The sequence below is a fragment of the Eumetopias jubatus genome, unplaced genomic scaffold (genome assembly GCF_037043125.1).
Source record: "Eumetopias jubatus isolate StellerSeaLion01/CBP00866 unplaced genomic scaffold, mEumJub1_p1.0 scaffold_5, whole genome shotgun sequence".
NCBI lineage: Eukaryota > Metazoa > Chordata > Mammalia > Carnivora > Otariidae > Eumetopias > Eumetopias jubatus.
Genome location: NW_028274811.1, coordinates 141,333,576 through 141,355,475, shown reverse-complemented (window position 1 = coordinate 141,355,475; position 21,900 = coordinate 141,333,576).

The window sequence follows — 21,900 nt, the reverse complement described above, 5'->3', positions numbered from 1 at the left end:
GTCCCATTACAAATACCTTTATCACCACCACTGGACCACATCGCCTAAACTGTCTCCCACACATGAGGCAAAGCTGACTTTCACACATTGCCCAGCACGTGCTGCCTCTCCCAGTCTCTCCCTTTGCCCCAGTCTTCTCTTCAGCCACTCCGCTCACCCCTCTTGGGATATGAATCCATGGCGGCAGTCACTGGGGAAACAGCTCAGCAGATTTTTAGAGACCAAGCAAAAGGCCTCACTAGGAAATTTATGTTTTAAAACATTGCTTCCTTCCTGCCTCTGCGAAATTGAATGCTCATTGTTTGTTTGTTTTTTTATTTCTAATGATCAGTCACTGCGTGCTGTATGACTCTAGAAAGCCTTAATTTACTACCACCAAGAAATAAAGCAATATGTTGGTAATCGGGTTAAGTCTCATTTAATAACGCTGGCCGGAGGAGCATGGTGTTCAGATGGGGACACTCAAGGGCGAGGAAGAAACTTACCCTCTGCTGACGTGGAGAGCAAGTCAGCAAGTCGGGTCAGTGCGGCTCTTGTGCCTTTAAAGTTGCATCCACGATTTTGTCGTTTCCCTTGGCTCGGTGACTTTGGCTGGAAATCAGCAGGCGAGTGAAAAATCATTACCGTCACAGTTTAGGTCAGGTCTTCAATTCCTTACTCTTGGAGCCAGATGTATTTTGGAATTTATAATTTTTTATATTTGAGGAAGTGAGCTGTGGTGTATTTTGTAATACCCCGGCAGAGTTTAGGGCGGCCCCCTTAGTCAAACACGTTAGATTTCTGCAGCCGTCGCTGCACACAGCCCTACTATATAAGATTATTACAGACTAAGTAGCCTTGCATCCATTCAGGTCAGGTTTTGTCACCAAATTAATTTGTGCCAAACATAATGAAAAAAACTTCTATTTCTTCAGAGCTCTCCAGATTGCAGAACTATGAATAAGTAACTGTGGACCTGAATACGTCCCCTGGCACGGGTCTAAATGCTGGAGTAATCGTCGAAATTATGCCATTGGTTGTTACCAATTTTTTAAAAGGTCTTAGAGCATTAAAACCTAGAAGGACAACACAGCAACTTGATCTAAAAGGAAAAATTATCATTCCGTTGGAAAAAAAGAAATGCCAAAGCTCTTCTCACCCCAAACTTTAGATCTGAGAAATCAATATGGCAGAAAGCAAGCACCGAGAGATGAATGGCACAATTCCTCTTTAGCAAGTAAAAAGGTTTTAAGAGATACTGATTTTAAATGTTTTTGTCCTCAACCTTCTTCACATCCTATGTCAGCTGCTTAATGACTGTCACATTAACCAATAGGACAATGTACTGCCTGGGAACATTCACTGGAGGTAGCCCCACGTAATCCTGGTCAAGATCCCAGAATAAGCTAGCAGGAAATAAAAGCATTTGTCCTTGAGGTTCATGACTTCTTAAATTGACATTTGTTCAGAATTTGAAAAAGTTTTCGAAAAATTTGCTACCCAAGAACATGCAACATGAAACGAAACAGATTGGGCCTTTTTAAGAGGAAAGGTAATACAATAAAACTGCTTCCCACGTCCCAGTTTTCACAAAGAAGTCCCCAAGAGTAGTGCATTTGTTCAATAGCTGGCAATCGTGATTCGTTAAGAAAGACGTTAATTTGAAGAAATGCTGAATCGACAGCAGGGGAGGGAGAGAGCATATTCAGAGACTTGGTGAACACTGCAGTGAAAATGTTCACACAGACAATCTGTCAGATGAAGTTGGTTTCCCTCTTGCATGCTGTTGGTCAAATGGTTTCTTCTTTTTGATCCGTTCACCAGCTGTGGTCCTCAGTGTGGCAGGAAGGTGAGGTGCAGGGTGAAGGGGCACACCTGTCCTCATCGGTCTGCAATGGAAGCTGATCCCATCACCAAGACCCCCCCCCAAAAACACAGCTCCAGTTGCCCAAAGAGCAACTCAGGCAGTTTCATGAAGATGACAGCCAGGTGGGCAGAGTTGTTCACCTGGGGGAAGGAATATTCTCCCAGACACTAAGATTGGGGACACCCCATCCAGGGATGTACTTCAAATGTGACTATTCCTCCCTTTTTCTCTGAGTGCACCATTATCTCCTAAAGCCACAGATCCATTTTTGTAGAGCATTTTTTTTTCCCCCTTTAAGTCGCCAGATCTGCTAAAACCACATGGGATGAAAGAACATCTCCATTTGGGAGCTGGAGGCTGCTCAAACCCTGCCTGTCACCAGCACCATTGTGGCATCTCCAGCAGAGGTGTCTGCTGGAAATATTTGCAACAAGGATGCCGGTCTCCTGGACTACCCAGGAAGGCTACATGTAAGTTCTAAATTGTTGCTCAGGTGTTAACAACCAGCGTCATCCAGGTATCCGCGATGGCCATGAAGATCATTTTAAAAAAATTTCCTTGACCTAAATATTTCCAAGTCTAGTCATTTCTATATTGCAGAATGTTTCTCTTTCTAGTCACTGAGCTACTGAATTTTACACTGATGAGATCAGTATGTCTGAACTCTATCCCAGCCCATGATGATCAACATATGATGGAGACTGGAAATTACAGTCATTCTTCATGAACAAAGGATGCCCAGGGAGTGCCAATCATTTTCTTCTGAGGGAGCAGACAATCCCCAGCAACCCTTTTCACAAAGGTTTATTGAGCAGGTACTGTGATAGGATCTGGGGGGATAAGAGAGAATATCCTTACCCTAAGTGGAACGTCAGATCCAATAACTATGATGTCATGGAATGAGTTACAGGATGGAGAGGGGGATATAAAAAGCAGAGAGGCAAGATCCTTTCATTTATTCATCCAACAAGCATTTATTAAGAACCTAACATGTACCAGACACTGTGGGGGCACTGAGAATCTTTCCCTGGTCGAGTTTGCCCAAGAAGTAATTTTCATCATCGTCTGGAAAGAGGAATAAAACTTAGGGACTCCTGTCAGAGGAGAAGACCCGTGAGCTGGATTTTATAACTCAGACAGAGGGAGCATCACAAGCCATGGTGCACTTGAACATGCAAACAGCATACATAGAGCCCAGGCAGGAAGACAGTATTTGATAAGGTTAACGAAGTCATTTCTCTTTACCATAGGCTAACATCATCATAACATTAACTACACTAACGATGGGTTGACTTCGTCATTGCCTTGCAGTCGTCATATGGAAATAGCAAGTTCTGTTCCGCTCTAATGTCATCCCACAGATTAGCTCCTGTGTACATTTACACACTCTTTCACACACACATGCACACATACCATATCAAGAGTGGGAACATTCTGCAAAAAGAACACTGAAACGTAATTTCTTGGACAAATTCTGAGGAACCTCAAAGCAGCTTGACTGGCCTCCCAAACAGCATTCCTGATAGGCCTGCGAGCCTACAGTCACGATTTCTGCAGAATCTAGCACAGAGAGAGGACAGGAGTGCCCTCCCTCAGTTATCCTTGGATGCTTCAGCTAACATGGCTGCTCGGTGGAACAAGTCTAATTGTTACATGTTTATGATGAGAATGGTCGGAATAATTGCGGCTTCTCAATTTACCATGCCCCTTTGGCAAACCAGTCTGTGTCGGTAATGTCAAAAACAATGGATGGTCCAAGTAAGATCGATTAAATAGCCATTAAAATTGCCAAGAAATGGGTTTTACTTGTAAATTCACGGAGGATGGGTTCTTTGAAACCTCAGATAGTACCAGGCTTGGGAATGTGAAATTATCTGCCACAGTAACAATAAACTAAGGGATGGAAGCCATTAGATAGTGTGAGAGGGTGGTAAGAAGGCTTTTAATTTTTGTTTTGCTGCCGTGAGACAGCAATCCTTGTGGTTTTGCAGAGCCCCAAATGTTTTCCAAAGTCTGGGAAGGATTCTGAAGCCCATTTCCAGACAGGCATGCGGAAAGATCCAGGGAGAAGATTTCTAACCACGCAGAGGAACCAATCATTGGCACTTCCTTTGTCTCTGATCTTCTACCACCACCAATGAAAACAGCCACCCCCTAAAAATAAAAATTTTTAAAGAAATTCCAGGTTTCACATCATGAGTGTATTCTTTGTGGGTGTTTGCACTTAGAATTTAAATAAACTTATCATGGTCTTTTTCATTTATGAGAAAGTAGATAAAGGGACAAACTGTCACAACCGATAAATGCCTTCTTCGTTTTATCTCGAAGCCTTTCCTTTGGAGATTGGAGACCAAAGTAGATATAATCACCTGCATCTAATTTTACACTTTTCATACTTACAGGATAACTACACAAATGTACTGGATTTCAACTGAACAACTCTTCATTTTGCACCCCCCGGAATCATGGAGAAATGTGGCAAAAGCTGGGTTTTGTGCTTCCTGGTCACTTAGTAAAGCCACTGAAGAGATCATTTTGCCGAACAGATCCTTGTCTTAGGAGAAGAGCCAGAGAGGGAGAATTCACACCATTTCTCTTGTTCTTGTTACAGCCACACAAGGCAATCCTTGATTTAGGAGAGAGTTGATCTGTGTGAGTGACGTCTATGCTGCAAAGGCTCATTAGCTCATTGGATGGGGAGACTCCAGTTGGTTCTATGTTCATCATTTTAAAATATCCAAAGAATAATGGCTATGGATGCACTGAAGTTTGGAGACCAAAGGGCTGTAGATTTAAAGAAAAAAGAGAGAGAGGGGAAAACAAAAAACAAAAAACAAATAATGAATGACCTCTTGCTCACTTAATGAAAACCAGAGTCTCCTCCAGATTTCCATGCTGGCGTAGTTTTACGGGTACCATCGCCTTGGGGCTCCTGTGTGTAATGTTTCTTTTAAAAATAGTGCACACAGGAAAGCGATGGGGCACGTAAACACTGCCATGGGAGAGCCTTAGCCTCCATTCCTTTTAAAACGTGTGCTTAATCCCAAATGCATGGGGCAAAATAGTCTTGAAGGTGATCAGGTTAGGCAAGGACTCCTTTTGCGTTGACAAAAGGCAAAGCCACACGTGCTCAGGTGCTGAGTGTTTCTGTTTTTTTTTTTTTTTTTTTTTTAACTTCCTTCACGCTCCATTCATTGGCCTTGTGTCTCCAATGCCTAATTTCTCACAGCGAATAGCTTGTTCTGGACAGGGAGAAAAGTGACCTTTCGTACCCAATTTTCTGAACGATATAAAGTACCGTTATCAGCAGCTCCATAGCAAAGGTCCTCTGCAGGGCTCGGGAGCCCGATGTTAAACCCTGGGGCTAGCTGAAATCCAAGAACGACCCTGGGGGAATTCAGCCGAAAGTCTCCGTTGGCTGAAAAGAAGAAACCTTTGGTAATTCTTAGGGTGATAGCAAATGCAAATTTTAAAACTTTTTTAGAGCTTACTATTCCTTGACTTTGAGTAGGACAAATTTCATGTACTTCTCTCCTTCGTGTAACTCTGCGTGTTAAGTTTTCTGTGGCAACTGATGAAACATAAATTCATGTTTGAGTTCTGTAGTTTTTTATCTTGTTTTTGTTTTTTGTTGTTTTGTTGTTTTGTTTTGTTTTGTTTTTGTACACACAACTTGGGTTTGGCTGGGGGTCTATGGTGATTTCAAAGACCATCTTGGCAACATTACTAAGTGTGGATAGCCCAGTGTCCAATAGAAAATATCACTGTTGGAATGCGAAAGGTAATTTGTCAGGGACACGAACATTTTTGGAGATGATCCTGGAAAAATGAAGAGCCTCCCTCTGGAGGACTGCAGAGGTCCACTCCACTCCTGACAGGTGAATCCCAAACTGTAGGCTAAGACTTAATTACTCCATAACTATACTCAATAAGTTTAACAAATTTGGAGGGTTTCCTGGCCCAACCAAAAACTTCATGGTCTGTTTGTAGATGCTCACTCATCACTCATAGTTATTTCCTCTTTCGCCTGGATGGTCCTGCTGGTGCAGCATTTACAATAGTAAGTTTTGTTTCTTTTAGAATCCAGAGACCTTCATGTAAATGATGAGTGACTATCAGCAAGTTTCTGAAAACCTTCACAACTACAGATAAGCCCTCCAACAGATGTGGTTCGATAATTTCAAAAAGCACTTAGAGAAATGTGTCAAGGTTCTTTACAACATTTTGTTTCTGATTGAATATCATAGGAACAAGGGGTTTGTAGGTATTTTGTCTTATTTTTAATGAACAAATATATTCTTTCTATATGTCCAGTAAGGGACTAGAAATATGAATAGCTGAATTTTTTTAAGATTCTATTTATTTATTTAGAGAGAGTGGGGGGTGGGGGAGGGGAGAGGAAGAGAGAGAATCTCAAGTAGACTCCACGCTAGGCATGGAGTCACGCACCGGGCTCAACCTCACGACCCCAAAATCATGACCTGAGCCGAAATCAAGAGTCAGACGCTTAAAAATAAACCGCTTCCTTTTTGTTTGGGTAGTAATAGACGCAATAACCATGGATCCTCTGGTAGAAAAGCTCTAGATATCATTGATTGTAGTCCAAGATATCATCAGCGTATGAATAACTCAAGTCTTCTTCAAGTTAGTGTCAAACAGCTCACTTGAGTAGGATTTATGAACATCTGAACACTTAATCCTCCAGAAACTACTTTTAGCTACCATCCTTCTGACTTAGCAGAATCCGAATAAAGAGGAGAACCACTTGCAGACCATTTTCCCAACGTTTTTCAAACCTCTCCCCACCACTCCAGTCTGTATTAACCGTTTCCAAATGTCCCTGCATTTACCTTGGTCCAGCATTTGGGATGTCTCCAGGCGGCTTTCTAAAATAAAGTCTTAATGTCTCCATCAACATTGCTCTTGACATAGACGTCTGTGGTAGCAGACCTTCAAGATGGTCTGATACTAAGAGAAAGCCCCCACCCTACAAGACTCCAAAAGAGCAAACACAGAAACATTGACCCACTCTGCCCCTGCGCTTTTACAGATACAAAGAGAAAGCTTTCCTTTAACTTGTTATAACATGCTCAGGTCTGATCAAATTAATTCATTACTAGATTTGGGTTGAACAGTCCCAATTTTGCTTCCTGCCTCTGGCACTGATTTTCTGTCAATGTTTGGAAGAATTTGGAAGTATTAGAGGATATGACAACAACCGTGGTTAAAGGGCCAAGGTTTTTGGACATATTATCATTGTTCATATTTTATATGGTGTTCTGATTTTCATATAAAATTCTGATAGAGAGGTAGCTAGACACCTATACATGTTCACATATGCATAAATGTGGTCAAGGAGCACCCAGCATCGACGCGATCCCATAAAAGTTTCTGGCGTTCCTAAAGCTCTCACTTGCTTAGTATTTTATTTAAGCTTTATGAGACACATTAGCTTCAAGGCCCAGAACAGAACAGCAATGGAGTCGCATCTATCAAAAATATTGAGCGTTCCATATACCCTCCATTTTTATCAAAATCACTCTACGTCTTGCCAGTCTGTCCAACTAAAAAGAATAAAAGAATCGAGATATTCTGCTGATGCTGGAATGAGGACAAACAAGACATTTGATTCAGCCAATAAAAATGAAATGCTGTCGGAGAAAGCCAAGGGGGATAAAGAAGCCATCTGACTTAGGATGCGGACAGGACTTTGTGGCTTGATTTTCTTTCTCAGTTCTGGTTACTGAGACTGAACACGAGGGTATTTATTGGTGGCATCCAAATGTCTCCTCTTTGCCAAACACAATACTTTTTCCAGTGTGGTGGTAGTGAAATGTATCTTTTGTACAGATTTTAAAATTCCCTAGCCAGATTTTTTTTTTTTCTGGAAAAATATAGCTGGATGAATACCATTGATAATCAGAAGTAGCCAGCATTCTAGGGAAACAATTTCCAAAGAACACAGCTAAAGTTTTGTATGTGCTGCCTCTTAGTGTTTTCTTTTGGACGGAGCAGTTAGATATGATTATGGAAAGGCACAATTAAAGGGCTCAAAATGTGAAATAGTCTAAAGATGTCAAAGAAGCACTTGGTGATGTGGGCCTTATGTTGTTACTATTCCAGAAAGCAGTGCCTTTTTCTTTCTTTCTTTTTTTTTTTTTTTAGTTGCCACATCTGGGAGTGTGGAGTAATGCACAGGAAGAGGGAGGCCATTGGGTATAATTCGTTCAGATCAGAGTTTGCACGAGCTCAGTGACACCAGGAGGAATAATTTCCACAGCTGACTTGAGCAATTCTTCTCCAAAAGAATAAAAGTCAACAACCTCTGGGCCCTCTCCACGTCTGACCACACAGAAAGACTAGACTCACAAGCGAGAGTCTCTACCTGTGTCCCATGTCCTACATGCATGTGATCCCACTACACATGGATCCCTCAGGAGCTGGAAAGTTTAGAGTGTTCTGAACATTCAATCAGTGAATGTTGATTGATGGTCTTCCATCCATAGCTGTCGGAGACATAGCAAAAGGCAATCACAAGTCCTGCCCTCCAGATGTCCACCATCTATCGAATGGTTAGGGAAAGCTTCTCTGGGGAGACGCCATTTCGTTGGGAAAGAGAAGGCATGCACTGTAGCAATGCAAACGATTTGCATTTGAATGCTGTTATTAGCTTCCTATTACAGATTACATATTACAGATTACCCCTAAACTTGGCAACCCAATGCAACAAACATTTACTGTCTCACAGTTTCTGTGAGTCACAGAACCGTATCACCGTTATCACCACTGTGTCACAAGTTTTCTATCACATAGAACTCAGGAGTAGTTCGGCTGGATGGTTCTGGCTCAGGTTCTCTCAGTTAAGATACTGGTGCCGGGAGTAGTCATCTGAAAGTTTGACAGGCTGGAGAACCCACTTGCAACCTCATCAGTGGATATGGGCAGGAAGCCCTGCCAGATGGGCTGCTCCATGGGGCTGCTCATGACAGGGCAACTGATTTCCCCCGGAGTGAGTGATCCAAGAAAGAGGGTGAGAGATAGCTAAGCAGGAAGCCACATGTTTTTAATGACCTTGTCTTGAAATGACATGCCATTACTTCTGGTGCATCCTGTTGGTCACACAGATTGACCCTGATACAATGGGGGAGGGAACCCCAAAAGCCACGAATTCCAGAAGGCAGGGATCCCTGGGGGGCTATCTTGGAGGCTGGCTACATCAAATCCATAGCATCCCGTTCTTGAGAGCCACTCAGTTCTTAGTTACTCAATCATGCTATGGACCACCTCTTCTAATCCCTCTCTCCAGGAGCCAAGAGGAGAAAAGCAGAAAGGGAAGGAAGAAGAGGAGTTGAAGGAGGAGGAAGAGTAAGAGGAGAAAAGAAATAAAATGAAAAGAAATGCCTGCATTTTCTTTTGAAAAGTCTTTCAGTTTTGCAGCTCCTACACCCAGATCACGTCTAGATACTCATTGCATGTCCCAAGACTCAGTACCAGGCCTTGCTGCAATGTGGAAGCTTACTCAGTATCCTGAGATTCCTTTCTCCCACGAGCAGTCACTCCAAATATTCCAGGGAGAAAGGAGTTTCCTAAGGATTTCATTTCCCCAAAGTTATGAATTATGCCAAATGTTCCCCTATAACCCAAAAGTTCCCCTATAACCCACAAGACAGTTTTTATTATAAATAATTACTTTCATTAAACCTGTTTGAAGATGTTGTCTATTTTACGAGCCACTATCCCTTATTCAATATCTGACGCTCTTAATTCACTCAGGTCTCTGCAAAATGTCTCACGCAATAAATTTCTCCTTGGGTTTAGTTCCAGGAAAAAAAATTATTCTGCAGGCAAGCTTGCCTGCTTTCGTTTAACAGTTCATGAAGTTGATATATCTCAGTATATTTCTCTGTCTTCCTTTGTTTTCAGGAAACCCAGAAAATAATTAAGGCCAAACTATAATCTTCAGCTCTTTCTAGTTAACTGGTTACACCTCTTCTTTCTCTATATTTCATATGATTACTCTTCTCTTTTTTCATGATGTTTAAAGTTATATATCACCTCTAATCCTTTTTGCAGTAGGCAAGATTTATATTCTAAATAAATAGTAAATTATGACAGCTTCAGCCAAGAGCAAATGATTTTTGACTCAAGCTGCAAAGCTTACGTCCATATACACAAGTACTGTCACTCAGTTCCAGGGGTACTGTTGAAAATGAAGGACTCTAGCTGATTCCTCCAGTCTCTTGAGAATGATGCTGTCTTTTATATGTGTTTTGTTTTTTTTTTTTTAAATCATGGAGCCAGCAGGAGATGATTCAGATTTGTCCCTCCTTTGAGTCAACTCTGATGCTATGTTTTATGTCTTGAATTGTGTCTCTTCATCACAAACTTCCTATGTTGAAGTACCAGCCCCCAGTAACTCAGAATGTGATCGTATTTGGTGATAGGGTCTTTACAGAGGTAATTAAGTGAAAATGAGTTTATTAGGTTGGACCCTAATCAAATATGATGGATGTCCTTATAAGAAGAGGAAATTTGGACTTAGACAAATACAGAGGGAAGACTATGTGAAGATACAGAAAAAAGACAGACATCTACTGGCAAAGGAGGACGGCCTCAGAAGAAACCACCCTGTGGTCACCATGATCTTGGACTTCTAATCTCCATAACTGTGAGAAAATAAACTTCTGTTGTGTAAACCACCAATCTGTGGTACTTTGTTATGACAGTCTTGTTAACTAATATACTATTATATCCTCCTACAAAGGAATAAAAACTAAAGCCTTCGATATTTTCATAAGTGGGGTCAAACCAGAATGTGGTTTGAAGCTATGAAACCAGGCTGAGCATAGAAAATATAATGACAAAAACCAATCCTGTTAAAGATATTGGCTATATCCCAAGTGAACTTCTGGAAGTATCTAAAGCATGGGCAGCCTGATCAACAGTTCACTCCTCTGAACCTTACTGGAGTAAGGTAATGCTAATAGGGAGGGGGTATCAAAGAGAAAATATTTCTTGTAAGACCCAAAGTTTGGGCTTCTCCATTCACTTCTGAAGTACCACAGTTGGTCGTATTCGTTATGGCTCAAACCCACTAAGTGACATCTTCTGTTCATCTTTTGAAATTGTTTTCAATCCCCACATGTGCTAAAGTGCAGAGTGGTAGAGGGCATAAGACCTTCTCCTGTAGTCTGGGAAGAGACCCTGAAATGCAGGCACCACAGTTCATATTCATGTTACATCCCATTGACACATTCTTCTTGCTTTCCCAAAGACAGCCAGAGGAGCACACGGGGCCCAGAGGATTTTTGCAGTGGTACAGGTCTGCTGAAATCATGCCTGAATAACATTTCCAGCATCTAATTTGATCTTATGATCTAGTGAAGTTGGGACTGTTGGAGAGGGCATGAGGGGAGGCAATGGGTGGAAATTCACAACCAGGAAAAAAGTTGTCACCTGTAGCTAAGCTAAAGACACACACATATTTCCTTTTCTTCCCCTCTTCCCCCTTTTTTTTTTAAACTACAGTAGTATTTCCTTTTCATCAAGGGGATATAAATTTTATGCATCCAAAGATGGTGTTGCTAGTGACACTCAGCTTCTATTATCATCTTCAGAATGTGCTGCAGACAGAGCTATTTCAAATATTTCCATGCAATTATGCCAATGGCCAACTGTGATAAATGAGGGCCTATATCTGCTCTCTTCTGAGCTCTGTTTAAACGTACATGGTGATGTTTTTCCTCAAGATATCAGTTGAACCCATCCATGCAAAGATGCAAGCCTTTCAGTGAAGAAAGTAGGATGTTTAACTGCTGACTCAAGTATCCAGGTGCCAGACATAGATACGTCTGAGGCACTGATGGATGGTGTGTCCCTTCATCAGTGTTTGTTATGATAGCAGGGCTGATAAGTATAGTTCACCAGCTACTATTCTTTTGGCTGGAGGGATCAGGAAGGATGAATGGTGGCTGTGACAAGGCCATCATAGTCATCATCATTTATCCTTATACCATGACTGGCTACTTCCTATAACTGCTTCCGTCATCATTTTGTTGGAACAAAGAAGCTACAGCCAAAATATGGTGCTCACTGCTATCTCCTGAGATGACATGGAGTCATGGAGTCACTGACAGCCTTGCATCAAAAGTATCAGCTCTATGCCTTATTACCCATATGACCCTGGGCAGTTCACTTAATCCTTGTTTCCTCAATGGCCCCATCCGTCCTGTGTGGGAATCTGACCCAGACTCCTTCTCTTGGCTGTAGAATGAGAGATGATAGATGTAAGTACTTTGTCAGCCTTGAAGCCCTATAAAAGGATAAGTAACTTGTCTACACTTCCAACAAAGTCTTCAGGATGCAAATCCAGAAAGATCTTATATCTGTTTTCATGTTCTGCTCCACCAAGCTTTCCATGGCTGTCTCCAAGAAGTCCTGCTCATTTCTCTTTTATTTGCATAGATTTCTGGCTTCTTGTAATATCGCTGAAGCCACCTTCAGATACTATGCTGAACTCAAGAACATTAACTATGATTTCAAAAGTGGTACGCTTTCATTCAACTACCAATTTACTTTCTTACTGCAATTAAGTTCCTGATGAATACATTATCTATTAGGTACAAACTTGGCTCAGTGTAGCCTATTCTCTGAAAAGATCCTAAAAATACAGTGCTTTTGGCTTCCAAGATGGTCTTCTATAAAGGAAAAGAACTATACTAGAAAATCTTGTGTGAATTCTTTCAATTTTCTTTCTTATTCTAAAGCAATCTGTATTCTGTATCTCTGCATATCAAGATGATACTCTTTAAAAAAGTATCCTTAAGTTTAGTTTTAACATGTTTATGCCTCAGGAATGGGTTTTGTTGTTTAAATGTATGTATTCTTCACCTACTGAGTAAGTAATTAGCTAGGCTTGGTGCAGTTTTGAAAACTTCAAAATTAACTTAATCTTTTGGGATTTAGTTTCGAACACTACCAACTTATTTTAAATTTGGTCCTCCTTTCTGTGTTAGTAACATACCACTTCTGTACCCAAAGAAGCTGGCTCCTGAATAAGCACAGTAATGTCACTAGGAGTCCTGGAGAATAGGAAGCCTGGGCACCAAGCATCTCAGTGTTCTCAGCCCTGAAAAACTACACCCCAATTCCTTTTCTGTTCCACATGCTCTGTTCTGCCTAAAACAAAAACAAAAACAAAACATGGAAGAAAGCAGCTCATGGCGGTGACAGGAAGCCCAGGAGAAAGAGCAGATCAAGACATCTGGGTAACCCTGATAGAGGTTCTAACTATGGCTGATGGCGCTGGCCACATTCATCAACGAGTACAGAAGTGACCTGCCAGCCACACCAAGGGACTGTGCTCAGCCAGCAACACCAGGCACTTGAGCAGCCCCAGCTGTGATGAGCAAGTGAACAGAATAGAGCACAGCCATATGTGGAAGAGATTAGCAAAAACTGACTGGCTTGTGGAGGAAAGGGTAAACACCCACTCCTCTCAGTGGTTGTTGGATAGAGAGGGGAGCCCAGGCTTGTGGGATCTAGTCACATGTCCTTGAAAGGCCTAGAAGAGTGTTTGTGACTTGGGCTGTCCAAGTTAGGTACCAGGAAGAAAGGAACTATCCGAATAATGGGCATAAGCCCCTGAGTAGTCAAAGCAATCTTGAGAAAGAGCAAAGCTGGAGGTATTACAGTCCCAGATTACAAGACATATTAAAAAGCTGTAGTAGTCAAAACAATATGATACTGCACATAAATGGACATATAGATCAATGGAACAGAATAGAAAACCCAGAAATAAACCTACAATTACATGGTCAATTAATCTATGATAAAGGAGGCAAGAATATACAATGGGAAAATCTTTCTTCAACAAATGGTATTGGGAAAACTGGACAGCTACATGGAAAAGAATGAACCTGAACCACTTTCTTGTACTATACATAAAAATAACCTCAAAATGGATTAAATACCTTCATGTGGGACCCGAAACCATACAATTCCTAGAAGAAAACATTGGCAGTAATCTCTTTGACATCAGCCTAAGAAACATTTTTCTAGGTATGTCTCCTTTGTTAAGGGAAACAAAAGCAATAATAAACTATTGCGACTACACCAAAATTTAAAGATTTTGCAAAGGGAAGGAAACCACCAACAAAACCAAAAGAGAATCCACTAAGTGGGAGAAGATATTTTCAAATGACATATCCAATAAAGGGTTGGTATTCAAAATATATAAAGAACTTTTCCAACTCAATACCAAAAAAAAAATAATAATAACCCAAGCAATTCTATTAAAAAGTGAGCAGAAGACATAAACAGACATTTCTCCAAAGAAGACATACAGATGGCCAACAGACACATGAAAAGTTGCTCAACCTCACTCATCATCAGGGAAACTACAATAAGATATCACCTCGTAGCTGTCAGAATGGCTAAAATCAAAAACTCAAGCAACAAAAAGTGTTGGTGAGGATGTGGAGAAAAAGGAACCCTCTTGCACTGTTGGTAGGAATGCAGACTGGTACAGCCACTGTGGAAAACAGTATGGAGTTTCCTCAAACAATTAAAAATGGAACTACCCTACCATCCAGTAATCACACTACTGGGTATTTACCCAAAGGATATGAAAACACTAATTTGAAGGGATACATGCACCCCTATGTTTATTGCAGCGTTATTTACAATAGCCATACTATGCAAGCAACCCAAGTGTCCACTGATAGATGAATTGATAAGGAAGGCATGGAATATACATCTATGGTACAAACAAAATGGAACATTACTCAGCCATAAAGAAGAATGAAATCTTGCCATTTACAACAACATTATTGGATCTAGAGAGTATAATGCTAAACAAAATAAGCCAGCCAAGAGAAAGACAAATACCATGCTTCACTCATATGTGGAATTTAAGAAACAAAACAAAACAAAACAAACAAGGGAAAAAAGAGACAAACAAAAAACCAGACTCTTAAATATAGAGAAAAATCTGGTGGTTGCAGAGGGGAGGTGGATAGGGGGATGGGTAAAATAGGTAATGAGGATTAAGAGTGCATTCATCATGGTGAACTGTGAGTGATATATAGAATTGTTGAATCACTATACAGTTGTATACCTGACACTAATAGAACACTGTATGTTAATTATACTGGAATTTAAAAATAAACAATAAATAAATAAATAAATTTCAAAATAATGAGTACAAACCAACAGAAGGAAGTGAAGAGTACATCTTCATTATATTGTAACTCCACACTTTTCCCACATTAAACTTTTCCTGACTTTTTTCTTCAAAACATAGATACACAAAATAATACAATAAAATGCGCTTACCAATGATACCACAAACAATGTAATGTTGCTTCTCAGTGTTGATCCAGGAGAAACTTTAAGATTTGAACATTCCATCTGGATTCATTCTAGCTAAATGAAAGTGTACTATCTTCCACGGGTTTCTGTAACATCAAGCAGAAGGAAACTATAACTAGTGTAAGCAGACATCTCTGAACATTCACCAATAGGTTTATTCTACACACTTCAAATAATCCCCAGGAGATCCAACCAACCAGGAGCTTTATTCTCATTCCACAGGGATGCAGAACTTTCTAGTCATCAGTAACTCTGGACTTGGAAATTGAAATTTCTGAAAAGTATTCTATTCCAAGTAAAATATGAGAAGTATTTCATGAGAGTGAGCCATAACATTGGGAAATAGACTTGCCTACATCAGTCTACGCTACACCTGAGTGTGAATCTAGGGATAAAGATGCTTATATATCAGAAAACACAAGATCTGTTCCATTTTAAGTTGGAGCCTAGTTTTCCTGAGAAGCTTCTTTAGTTTTGTACTTCTGGAAGCAGGTACAGCCTCAGGCCTCCCTGTGGAGAGCCCCTGGGTTTCTTGTGAAAGGTCTCCAGCTCCTTCCCAGATTTCTGCAAACCCAGGGAGAGGTGACCATCTCTAAACCCCAGAGTTCCTGAGCAGGAGTGTGCCTCCTCTGCTGATGAAGCTGGGTGACACAGACAAGGTGCTAACCTTATTTCCTCATCTTGAGAGTAAGACTAATAGTACCTACCACATGGGATTGTTGTGAAGATTAGTTAAATTAATACAGGTAGATCAGAAGAACACTCAAATGATTCCTCACAGAAAGCATAGACCAGCTCCAAAGTTACTTTGTTGCTACCTAAACAAACAAGTGTGCCCAGAGCCTTCACACAGTCAAGGTTGTGCAGACCTCTCAGCGACTACCATTTCTTTTTCCCAGGCTTCCCCGTAGAGACACTAATTTGATTTTCAGTCATCCTGAAGGGAATTCCACTTCACCAGCCACTCTGTAGGGACCGGAGGTTCCCCAACTTTGGAATGCACCGGAATCACCTGAAGGGCTCCTTAAAACACAGATTGATGGGTCCCACCCAAGATTCTTCTGATTTTGAGGGGGCCAGAGAATTTGCATCTCCAACAAGTTTTGAGAGAATGCCGATTTCCTGCCTTGGGGAACACACTAAGAACCACTACTGTAGAACATGGACACTGTTAAATATTCTCTTTGTCAAGCAAACCCCTTTATTCTAAATAGGACAAGATCAGGTTAAAGCACATTAATCTATTTATGATTCATTTCAAATAATCAGAATTTATTCTAAAAAGCATATAAAAGTTATAAAACTATATCTTCTAAGACGATTGTATAAATTGATTTCCTTGAATGGGAAATTCAAGAATGAAAGGAAATGGAGAAGAAACCTGCCATGTGGGTATGAATTTTCTCTTTATAGCATCACCCAATCTTGTTCAACTTTGGCCATTAATTATGGCTTGTTTTATGTCTACCATTTTTATTTACAAAACCAAAACGAAAAGCTGGGACTCACTATGTTTTTGGAATTATGAGGCTGCAGAGCAGATGGTACAATCAAGGACCTAGAGCCCTTTTCCTCACTTTGTGCAAAGTGCCAGCTGCAAAGACTTCTGAGATCACAGGGAGAAAGAAAATCACATCCTCTTGATAGAAAATGAAAATCCCCTCAGCATTTACGAAACTTGGAAAGGAAGTGGCTGTTCGCTTCATGATACAGAGAAGTACATGAGGCAAGGACCCAAAACTCGGAGCCTGCTTTCCATCATGTTACACACAGAGAAGGGACCCAGACATGCCAGAGATAGTCTATATTGGATGCAGATGTCCCCCAAAGAGCAAGTTTATTCTGTTAAACTGCCACAGCAACACCAGCTGCTCATGAAATCATGAGGAGAGAGAGGTGAGGAGGGTTACATGTTCAGACATATATTTACAGTGATTTTACAAACCTCATTATTTCCAAAGAAGAGTGAGATGAAAGCAGCTTGCTTATAAAACTGGACTTACCAATTAGATCTGCCATCTCCCCACTCCCTTGAACATTATTTCTGTAAAATATGTGCACTAGAGGGACAATTGAGGCAATTATCGAGAGCATCAGGAAAGGTCCCCTTTGATTCAACCAAGTGTCTGCTTGAATAGGCAGCTTTAACTTGTACAAATGAAATTGAATGTCATCCCTTTATCAAACACTATGGGTTCAGACTTCATGTTCTAAAATGACATCTGACTAAAGGCTCCTGAAGAAACTTCTCCCAGCTTCCTCTAACAGTTTGCTTCACTTTCTGATCTTTCTGGCTAAAGATCAACCCATCCATCCATCCATCCATCCATCCATCTATCAATTAATAATGATTCATATGGTTCTGAAAAGTAGAACTGATGGGCAAATGTTTCCAGAATTTGAGGGAATTTCCCGTAACTGTAAAAGTGTTGGAAATTGACATACTGTCTGCTTCTGGCTGAGAAAGGAAAGGATGGGACACAGAAAGTTGGACCATAGTTTCTTATCTGCAAGGAAGTGCCAGTTGAAGTACTACATGTGATTTTTGAAAGTGTGGTAGAACCTTTATGCTTAAATTCATTAGAGACTGAAATTCCCAGAAAACTGAGCAAGAAGAAGGAAGCTTGATGGTGAACATCCAGGGAGAGGAGGTAAACCAAAGAAAGTACTCTGGATTCAGCTGTCCAGAAAGAAGGACCAACTTGGGGTAAGGTTTCTTCTATGGTCTATCTCTTTAAACTGTCAGAGAGCCTGGGAGATTGGAAAGATTAGTATAAACATATAGGAGATGGATCTACTACCCGTGTTATTACCTAAAATCTTCACATAGGCAGCTCTGGCATTCAGAAATCCTCCAACTACCCCTCCTCTTCACCTGGATAACCCTACACACTTCTCCTCACAGCCTGGAGCTGGTTTCCCCATAGAAGTTTCCCTAACATCCATAACATGGAAAGATGTCCTACAGCACCTCTTTGGGTCCACCATCACATTTATTTTATTTTATTGCAGGTTTTAGATTTCCCGGGAATCTGAAAGCTTTGTGAAGCAAGGGCCATATCTCCCTAGTCTGATGCAGGAGTAAGAACTCATATAGACTTGCACAAAAGAAGTTCTTGAAAGACATAATGAAGGACCGAGGGCTGGGGTGGGGACTTCAGACCACTCTCAAGCTGTAGCTCTCAAGGACTTTATTGCAGTCAGGTCTCCTGAAGGAATCAGGTATCCACATTCAAAGTGTGATCATTTGAGGATGTGTATCAGTCAGGGTTCTCCAGAACCAATTGGAGGGATAGATAGGTAGCTCTACCGAGAGAGAGATTTATTTTAAGGAATTGGCTAAATAAGATTGTGGCAGCTAGGAAGTCTGAAATCCATCAGGCAGGCTGACAAGCTGAAAACTCAGGCATGATTTCTATGTTACATTTTTGAAACAGAATTTCTTCTTCTCTGGGGAAATCCCAATTTTTGTTTTAAAGGCCTTCAACTGATTGGATGAGACCCACTCATATTATGGAGGAGAATCCGATTGTAAAAGTCAGCTGACTGTAAGTACTAATCACATTTACAAAATGCCTTCATAAAAACATCTAGTCTAACCTTTGACCAAAAACTGGGCACCATACCCGAGCCAAGCTGACTCACAAAATTGATATGTAACTGACACATTATAGGAGGGACTATTTATAAAAGTAAAGGAAACCAAAATTGATAGTATATTGGAGTTAAAAACAAGAGCGCTGCCATTATCCATGGGCCTGAAAAGGTAAGGGGAGGGGGGCAGTGAGCAATTACCAGAATATGAACAAAAAGAGTTATGTGTGAGGGGTGCCTTAGTTAAAGGCACTGAATCAAGAGAACAGCAGCCTCAGGAAGGGGGCCAGAGGAATGGATACCACAACCGCCTTTCCTCCCACCCTCCAGTTTCTTGCTGGAGACTCCCAGTGGTTGAACCCCACTGAAAACCACAGACCAAGTGGAGCCCTGGGAACTTCAGAGCAGCTGGTGGGGCAACAGATCATTTCAGCAAGTCTTCAGTTGGCAACCACATTGACAGAGCCAGAAAATAATCTATATCCTTTCTGTAAATTAACAATGGATCTGACTATATCTCAGATCACTGGAAGTTGTGTGAACATGAAATACCACAGAACATTATCCTGAAGACTCAGGGACAAAAACTTCTTTCAAAATTATTTACAATAGGACCCATGTGAAAAACGTGGAAATCTGGCATCAATTAATGGCCATAAGAAAATATGAACATTATGGAAAAAAAGAGGAAGCTAGAAGGAGGGAGACAGCTGAGGAGAAAAGGTAGCACAATGACAGGAACAGCAGATAAATGGGACAGGGAATTATTAGAAAGAAGTTAGCAATATAATCACAAAGTTAAATTTTCTAGGGGAGGCAGTAAAATACAGAACTGACACTGTAAAAAAATAAAAGAAGTGACATGGAAGAGAAGCTGGGGAAACTACAGAGGCAATCGTCAAAGGCATATTTGAGCAATCAACTTTCATGTTTATGGACTTTGCTGAGTTCGAGGTTTAAAATGTGAGGATACAAATTTAAAGTGCTTTAGTGTGTTCCATGAAAACTCAGTAACGAGATACCTGCATCCTGATGGACGTTTTGAATTTCAAAAGTAAAGACAAATTTTATAAGCTTCTGGAATAGGTTGGAGAGAAGTTGCCTTTGGTCGTTAATCTCTGCGACTCTAAGTACCAAGAGACAATTGAGTCACAGGTAACTCTGTAGCCTGTGCATTTCAATGTAGCAAGTGGCTCAAGAGGAAGACAGAGACTTCCAGTCGCTCAGAAAATTACCCTTGCATTTTGAACAGTTTCAGCTGGATAAGAGATGAATTGAAACTTAAATCTCACATATAGTCTACATAGCATAACTTAACACAGCACAACATATGTTAATATCGCATGACTAGAATGCTCTCTACAAAGTAACCCAGACCACATGTGTCTGACTCATCTACTTATCTCATCCTTTGCAGACAAATGACAGTGGTATGAAAGATTTGTCCGGGTTATGCATTCTTCCACATTCATGCCAAACAGAATTGTGAAGGTTCATGTTTATCAGCCCATTCTGCAGCTCAGGGGGTGGGTTACCCTAGAGTACTCCCTCAAGATTCACTCGAATAGTAACAGAAATCATGGCATTTTTATAATTACCCCCAGCCATGGTTGATGACACCTGAAATAAAAACGTTTTATTTTTTGCCTACCCCTGCCAACCATGGCTAAACACTCTTGAGTATTGGGACACTGAATGAGAAGGAGTACTAAGCATTTTGCTTCCTTTTTCATAAAACTAGAGTTGCATAGGCAATCCCAATTCTGTTGCAAATTACTTGAGTAATAATTTTTGGCCTCCTTAAAATTCATGTTGAAGACAGCAGTGATTGGAGATTTTTAATTAAGAAAACCCAATAAATCTACTCAGGGGCCGATATTAGCTATTACTGAATAGTTCTTTATAAAATTTCTCGTATAGAATCTGTAAATGCCCCTTGTTAATGCTTAAAAATCAGTGTACACAGCATGATGTCAACTATGTTTCTTTAAAGGCATAGAAAAGGGCAATAAGAAAATACACCTGAAGTATTATTAACAGCTGTATACTTTCAAAATTTTGAGTGTGGATTTTGTCAGCTTACTAATTTTTCTATAATGAACGCAGATAATTTCTAAGTCAGAAAAAATAAACTCAAAAAATTCAGCATATACTTTATGTTCTATACTTTAACAAAACCACATAAAAATTCACAGCAAAAGATGGAAAGAAAATAAATCAACGTGTTAGCAGTATTATCTCTGAGATGTAGAAATATAGGAAATTTATTTTCTTCATTTTTGCAATATTTTACACATTTTGACAATAATCATGTTTTAGATCTATAAGGGATTAAGCAAAAGAAACATGAAAGCATTTTAACAGGGACTTATCTTTCTCTGAGGAATAACACTATGAAAGAGTCTCACTGAGGAGTGTTAAGACCCAACAATAATAAAAATCATACTCAAAATAACAAGAAGTAATATCTACACAAAGGGTACTATGTATCAAGCATTACCTAACCATTTAAATTCTTTGTCTTATTTAGCTCTAAAATAACCTTATGAGATGTATTGTCATTGGGATAAACCATTTTACAGAAGGGAATACTAAGTCTGAGAGCTGTTAGCTTGTCTAACAGCTAGCAAGGAGGGTAGTCTACATTTTAGAGCCAAATCTCTGGACTAAAAGCAAAAGGATAAAGATGAAAATGGAATATATGGGAAAGGCTCCCAGGTCAGGACCTTTTGACTTGCACCAACTTAACTTCCAGAGGAGAAGGGCCCTCCTGCAACCTAGACACACCCCGGCTGATGAACATCTTTAACACCTCCATATGGTCTCTGCCTGCACACCCACTCTCCCTGTGAATGACCTGCATACTGAGCAACCTGGCGGAGCCCTATCAGTGTTTGTGTAATGTTCACATGGCGTGGGGAGGGCAGAAGATGAGAGAAGGAAAAGAAAGAGGAAAAGGGAGAGGAGAGGGAGGGAGTACCCAGGATACCAGCTCAGTCAGCATTGACTTCCTAGTCCATCTACAATGTGTTATCTCTGCTCTGTGGACCCCTTCTTTTTAACCCTTCTCATCCTTGTAAATCTATATT